Consider the following 7,581-nt stretch of genomic DNA (forward strand, 5'->3'; position numbering starts at 1 on the left):
ATTTAAACCAAAAGGAGAAAATGTTAGGTTTGTGCCTCAGTCACAGGTCTGTAACGTACACCAAAGAGCTTTAAAGTAGCATGGTTTGAACCCCTTTGATAAATGCATCTTAAGTGGTCAGTTATTTATTTATTTATTTATTTATACACATTGACTTAATGTGACCTTGTCTTTATCATAAAGGGATTATGAAAACTAAAGAGATATATCCAGCTGTAATTAGTGCCAGATTGTGTCCTGCCTGTGCACCTGCTCAGGGAATACTCCATTACCACTCTGCACACCCATTACTGCAGATAGCTGTGCAAAAGGGGAGTACATGGCCCCTGTGGAGGTTGTTCATGTGGACTGGGACTGTGCAGGAAAGGATAAGAAGTAGGTGTAGCCTTGGTGGGACATTGCTGGCACAGGGGTACATTCCCTTTCAGAAGGGGAAACCAGGAAGGAGATTTTGTCTCTATCATTTTATGCTCCCCAGTCTTTGCCTGGGGCAGTGTAACTACCCAATGGCCCATGGCTAGGGCTTGTGGCAAGCTCACAATCTATCCCATAATGACCTTACCATCAGCTAGGAAAAAGTGTGGTGGAGAAATTGCTGGCATGTCTATAGAATGTCAAGCAGCTATGAATGTCTATAGAACATCACTAAACACCACAAAAGTCAACTCAACCACTGCCTAGGTTCTTCCAAGGTAGCCCAGTTCTGAAGCCTGCTCCCTTCTCTTTCACTCCATCTAGGTAAAAGTTCTCCAGTCTTGGTATTGCTGGTAGGTGTTGCAGAACGGATCCTGATTCAGTACGTGTCCAGGACTATTAACTCCTTCCTAACCTGCTGCAAAAGTTGTCCATCCCATCATACCCACCAAGCAGTAGATAATATAATAATTTTTATTGGACTACCTAGGAAAAAAAGTGAGGTGGAGAAGCTTTTAAGGATCTCACACTTTTCACAAGACTATTGGATAACTACGGCCATTTGAAGAGACCCTGGTAGCTTGGAGAAAAGAGCATGATTCTTGAAAGGTCAGCTCCTATTTTATTATCTTTGTGATGATGATGTGCTATGTTGTCCCACGAATAAAGAACAGCACTCTCAGTCTGAATGCCCTGTACTGTATTTTAGATTAAGAGAAGAACAACAAAAGACAACAATCATCTCTATGAGAAAACAGAGTATGTGTGGGTGTCTCTTTTGACAGTCTTCACTGAACTCCGAGAACCCACCGAACATCTGTTGTTTCAGATAACAGAGTCCTTAGAGGTTCCCAGTGGAATTATTCAGAGAAGACCACATCTTCATTCTTTGTCAGTTTCAAGCAAAAATGTGTGCGCACACACACGCACACACACTAGGGGCCTGATCACTGAAATCAATGGGGCTATTCATAAGAGTAAGGGCTTGACTGGTTGGGCCATTGATTTGCATGCTAGACACCACACCAATAGCAGACACTACACCTGAGCAATTTGTTTTGTAGTTACTTGGTTTGCAGCTGCATAGGTATGACAATCAGTGTTTTATTGCTAGTTATATTTTTTTATCCTTACATTCACACTATTGACATTAAATATAACAGTCTCTTCCCTCTGACAATTCTGTCTCCATCAGTCATCGCGAACGCTGCACCTCTTCCTCCCTGCTTGCAGAAAGGCCTTTTCCCCAGCTATTTATTAGCCACCTCATGAGATAAATTCAAGAGGGGGAACACCTGTAATCCAGCTGGCCTTGGGGCCTTAGTTCACTCTCAGAAATTAATGCTTGGAATGCCACAGTATCTGGCCTTCCCCTTCCCTGCTGCAGCCAGAGAGTGAAGAATAGTTTTCTTGGATGTCAGTTTGTATGTGGTGCTTATATCCGTATAGTTTATTTCTGTCCATATTTCTGGTTATTTCTATCCATATTTCTTTCAATTCAGTATAGCTGTGTTCACACTTGGGCATTGTAGTGCTTTAATTATATCTGTTTTTAAACCCATATATTTAAAGTTGTATAAAACATGTGAGTATAGAAGCCCTGAGAGTCAAGGGACTATGGTTCTTGACAGTGCCATGAACTAGTTGTGTGAGCATGAGATGTTCTACATTTCGAGGTGCACAGTTTCACAAGCTGGGCTCCCAAAGTTGAGGCACTCAAAATGAGTGGATGCTTTTGAAAATTTTGGCCTGAATATCTCTGAGCCTCAGTTTCTGCATCTGTCTAATGAAGATAACAACTCTTACCATGATTGTAAAGTGCTTTGAGATCTATGATAGAAAACACTATGGGACAGATTCCAATAGCCTTCCTAAATGAATAGTACCTTACTCCACCAGTAGCCCCACTGAAGTCAATAGAAGTATTCATGGAATAATGTGCTGCTGAACCAGAATAAGAGCATTAGAATCAATGAAAAGTCTTATTGTTGTAGCTATTTAGCTAATGTAGAAATGTGTTAAATAATCTTGTTTCATCAGTATTTTTCTTTTCGACTTACTATTTTAGACTTATTCCTCACACATCTGTTTAAGAGGATTCTGCACTTTAATGCACTGCATGTTAGTCTGATACAGTGAATATAAATCAATGTAGTTATCCATGCAGTCTATTTTCTATTGCATTTTACCCTTAGCTCAATGACAGCCTTTTCCTTTAACAAATTTAGAGTCTGATCTGGATTGCATGCATACCCAAAATTATCATTTAGGTGATCATATAGACTATATAATTTATACTATATTATATAACAGAGATATAGTCTATAGTATATATTGTTCTAGCTGGTATTTAAAATGGTTTCACAATACTTATGTGTATAGTTTGGGTTCTCTTAGAAAATGTACTCTTTAAAAACACTACTAATCCTTTTAGTATAGCTATTGGTTTAGCTGGCCTTTGTGGTGAAGTGTTAATGGTATTAGAGCAGTGCTGTCAGTTTGCTGTTCTTTTTTCACATGCCAATCAATTTTCAGCTCTTTATAATTCTTTGAACTTAGATCGACTAAATGAGAAAATCCGATCACAAACAAAAGATCCTTGGGTGGTGCAGCTACAGGAAATTATAATCTTTAAGGATATTTGGAGTAAGTAAATACTGCAACAAACACAAATAGGCAGAGTGGTAAGAATTGTCAAACGTTTCCTAATCCTGGCTTTGTTTGGTCAGTTTCTTAAAACCTTTGTAGTAGATAGTTTCATTGACATTCACTTGGTAATTACTTGTCTCCAGTTGAGATTTAAAGTGAAGATAAGACCAGACAGGGCTTTGCACAGCCATGGGCAATGCACAGTTCGAAATCAGGTACAATATTAGATAAATAGTTACATAATGCCATAACTTGCCATCAGATATTTAAGTAGAACTCCCCACTGAAACAAAATCAATGAGGAATTCTGCCTAAATTTGACGGTATAATACAGCCTGTAGAGAAGTAAGATGAGAAAGAGCTTTTCCCAGCCAAATTCAGAAGTGACATAAATGATGATGTAAGTCGGGGAATCTCAACCTTTTTCTTTCGGAGTCCCCCCCCCCATGGTATAAAACCTCCGTGGCCTGCCTGTGCCACAACAACTGTTTTTCTGCATATCCAGTAGATTAAAAGCCAGGGCTGGAGTTATGGGGAGGCCGCAGGGGGCCCCACGAGGCTAAGTTGTTTGGGATTTGGCTTCAGCCCCATGCGGCTTCAGCTTCAGCCCCCACAGTGGGGCTTGGGGTCTAGCTTTCTTTCTTGGGCTCCAGCCTTGCCCCCACTCCCCTGAGGACTCCAGAAGCGGTCGGGTCTGCACTCACTGGTAAGTAGAGCGACCTGGCCCCAGCCTGCTCTGCTCCCCTGGCTCCCAGCCACACCGCTGGCGATTGCTGGGGGGCAGTTCTCCCCTCCCCCCAAACCTGGGAGCCAGGGGAGCAGAGCAGGCTGGGGCCGGGTCACTCCACTTCCCACCGGAAGTGGTCAGCCCCCCCTCCACCCTGTTCCCCGTGGAGGCCTGGGGCCAGCCCCCGGGAACCCCCCGCCCGTGTAGGGCACCAAAATAGCTAGGGATTGCCCTACCTGGGCCCCAGTGACTCTTAATGCTGGCCCTGCTCTCTAGTTTATTTTGGCGGCCCCCTGAATCTTGCTTGTGGCCCCCCAGGGGGCCTCGGACCCTGGTTGAGAACCTTTGGTGTAAATTATGCATCCAGGATCAGGTATGGGAACCATTGAAGTTTACATACTGTGAAGACAGGATTGTAACAGCAAATGTAGCCAACCAATGGGTGTAACAAGATGTAACTGCTTTCTGTTCAGTGCTTTTCCTGATATAACCTCATCCATACACGCCTTTGGCATGTCAATTATACTTGTTGTCACACCCACTTATGATGATTTACTGATGTGTAGCTTGCACAATGATACCCCTGAATTTAGTCATCCCTTGCTGACCACTCAGCCATCTCTAGCATACATAATGAACCTCCCCCCCCTTTTTTTTTAAATTAAACTTTTAAAAACTCTTTGGAACTTTATCACTTTGTGCAGAGAAGGGAACTCCCATATGTAAAACCAAACGTATAACTGTAGGAAAAAAATCACTATCAACAAAATATTAAGGAGAGTTTTTAGAGAGAGTCTTTATCTACTGCCATCTAGATAACATGGAGGAATGGTATTCAATAGATGAATGTTGACTGTAGCATGGCAGTGTTTTGACATTCTTAACAAATTCAACCATAATTTGGCACTTACGACACAAACTAGTACCTTTGAATTTTAATGAACCAGCTACTGATTCAGTATCAAATTCATATAGCAAGAGTAAAGGCAGAATAGCTCATCTTGCCTGCAGTTTTGTTTACTGACAGATGTCTGCTGCTAATGCCTTCTGTGTTATAGTAATGCTTACACAGCTCAGTGCTAACTATTTTCTGGAATGGGGTTATGAATTTGACAGGGTTTTCACTAAGTTTAAAATCCTATCATATGAAAGGATCAACACAAGAAAACTGACAGAAAAAGGACCATCTAACTGCTGTTTATTTCATACAACTAGAAATGACACACAATAGAAAATATCGGTCTCTTGCTTTAACACTGACAGTGGGGTCATAACACTTGTGATAGATATAAAACTGGAAATGATTTTGTAGATGGTAAATGGAGCATTAACATTACCTGGCAGATAGGCCGTCATTCTTTTAGAATCAGTTTGAAAAATGCCCACAATATTATATTTCTGCATCCTTTAGCTGAAGAACCAAAACAGATTCCCCAACAAACTCTGTTTACATGCATATAAAACATATGGGCAAATGTGTGTTAGTGAAAATCCCCTGTGTTTGCCTACTCCAACATAGTTCTCATGCAGATTCATAGGCCCAGATTTGTAAAGGTATTTAGATATTGCTGCGCTCAGCATTACAACACCTAACTGATTTAGGAACCTAAATCTCATTTTCAACTGGAAATGGAACTCAGGTGTCCTGCTGCTCCATCCACTGTCCCCTGAACTACAAGAAGATGTTTCCCTCCTACTTGTCTTGCACAGGTGATGGGTACAATTGCAGTCTATGCACTTGTCTGAGCATAGAGAATGATCCCTGCTTGCACCTTGTGGGGTGGAGACAGTGGAGGAAGGGCTGTGACCAGCTTCCTGGGCCTTTCTTTGGAGTGGGATGGCTCTGCACTACTGCCAGTGTGGACCTTTGCCTTAATAGTGCAATCAGAGCCACAGAGATGTTGAAAATATACCCTACAAAAGGCATCATGTGCCTATCTTGGCACACCAAGCACATTGCTACAAAGTACAAATGGATTTTTCTCTCTCATCATGCTCTGAATGAGAATGTACATTCAAACTTAGACCCTGATCCCGCAAAGATACACGTGCTTAAAATTATTGTATGTGCATTTAAAATTAAGCACTCAATTTAATAAAATCACCATAAATAACACAACTTGGGGAGTGTAAAGAGACTTACTCTGCAATATGATGACACCTGTTAAATAGAGAGATCTGACGGTTATACCCAGGGGTGAAAGTAGGAACAGGGACTTAGCGGTATGGGGTTGGGTTTGGGCTGGCTCTGGCCCCTGGAAGGGGCGGGGCCTCAGGTGGAAGGGGTGGGGATGGGGGGTCAGAGCCAGCCCCGGCCCGCCCTGTACTGGTAAGTGGCCTCCCACTCCCCTGCCAGGGTAGCAGTGGCAGCTGGGGGCTCTGGCAGCAGTTTAAAGGGCCCAGGGCTCGGCTGCTGCTACCACCCTGGGCCCTTTAAACCGCTGCTGGAGCCTCCAGCTGCTGCTGCTACCTCGGGGCTCCAGTAGCGGGGTTCCGGGGGCTATTTAAAGGGCTAGGGCCACAGAGTCAGTGGGAGCCCCGCCGCTACTCCAGGGCTCTGGGGGCTATTTAAAGGGCCGGGGCCATAGAGTCAGCGGGAGCTCCGCCGCTACTCCAGGGCTCTGGGGGCTATTTAAAGGGCCCAGGACTCCCCTGCTGCTACCTCCCCAGCCCTTTAAATAGCCCACGGAGCCCTGGGATAGCGGCGGCAGGGCTACGGCGGCTATTTAAAGGGCCCAGGGCAGTAGAGGCAGCGGGACCCCTGGACCTTTAAATAACCCCCGGAGCCCCGCCGCTCCAGGTCTCCAGCAGCAGGGCTCTGGCTGCAATTTAGAGGGCCTGGAGCTCCGGCTGCTGGTGGGAGCCCCAGGCCCTTTAAATTGCTGCCTGGGGAAGCCGGGCCACCCCAGTACGGCGCACTGGCTCTTGCCGGTGGGACGTACCGGCTTACTTTCACCTCTGGTTATATCACTGTATGTTTTTCTAAACAAAAGTTCAGTGTTGTAATGATCAGCATTTTGTCTCTGATATTTACATGGAAATTATTTGTAAACTTGTTAAAACTTCCTAAATACATACATAGATTTTTTTTTTAAATTAAGACATGTGGAAGAGTTTGCAGAATTGGGTCCTTAGTCTCCAGCTGTCCTATGTACCTAGTATCTCCACAATTGAACTCACTCAGCTACTTTATACAAAAATAAAATCTTTAGAATTCAAATAAAATGATTTTATTGAAGAAAACAATGTTGCTGTAAATTAAGAGTAATATGAAAGGAAACAAAACTGCAGAGACTTCACTCAATTTACTAAAGTCATCAGAAACACTTTGTACTATAACACCCTGTTAGATCCAGCTGACGTTTATATTACTGTATGTTTCTCTAAACAAAATCTCATTGCTGTAATGATTGTTTTGTCTCTGCTATTTACATGGCAGCGATTTGCAAACTTGTTAAAACTTTCTAAATAAATAAATTGTTTAAAAAGAAAACATTTATCCCTACAGATGCTGGAAAATATACAGGTGCTCATGTGAAATCCAGTCATGTAAATTTCCTTTGTCATGATGCTCTATTTGTGAATCAAAGGTATTGCAGACCTTTATTTATACCCCCGTTCATTGGTACGATACATGCCACACTGCTGCGAGCTGCTACAAGGCTACTGCTATTTCTCGTGCACCCTTCTTTGCTAAAGATTTTTGAGATTGACTCTGCTCTCTCATCTCTGGAAGAATGACAAATACTTTACCTTCCTCTACCCTTTGGATTGTGTATCCCTTGGGTGCA

The 7,581-nt window shown here is 43.1% G+C and overlaps 1 long non-coding RNA gene across 1 annotated transcript in view; it reads left to right on the forward strand.

Annotated features, from left to right (window-relative positions):
- Nucleotides 1–7,362, forward strand: part of LOC120402272 — an 81,137-nt gene extending 73,775 nt beyond the window's left edge. Inside the window, exons 4-7 of the long non-coding RNA XR_005597096.1 lie at nucleotides 739–796; nucleotides 905–1,023; nucleotides 2,974–3,060; nucleotides 7,299–7,362. This is a non-coding gene — a long non-coding RNA (uncharacterized LOC120402272). The remainder of the gene's footprint in view (nucleotides 1–738; nucleotides 797–904; nucleotides 1,024–2,973; nucleotides 3,061–7,298) is intronic.
- The last annotated feature ends 219 nt before the right edge of the window (nucleotides 7,363–7,581 follow it).

The sequence above is a fragment of the Mauremys reevesii genome, linkage group 3 (genome assembly GCF_016161935.1).
Source record: "Mauremys reevesii isolate NIE-2019 linkage group 3, ASM1616193v1, whole genome shotgun sequence".
In the NCBI taxonomy this organism is placed as follows: domain Eukaryota; kingdom Metazoa; phylum Chordata; order Testudines; family Geoemydidae; genus Mauremys; species Mauremys reevesii.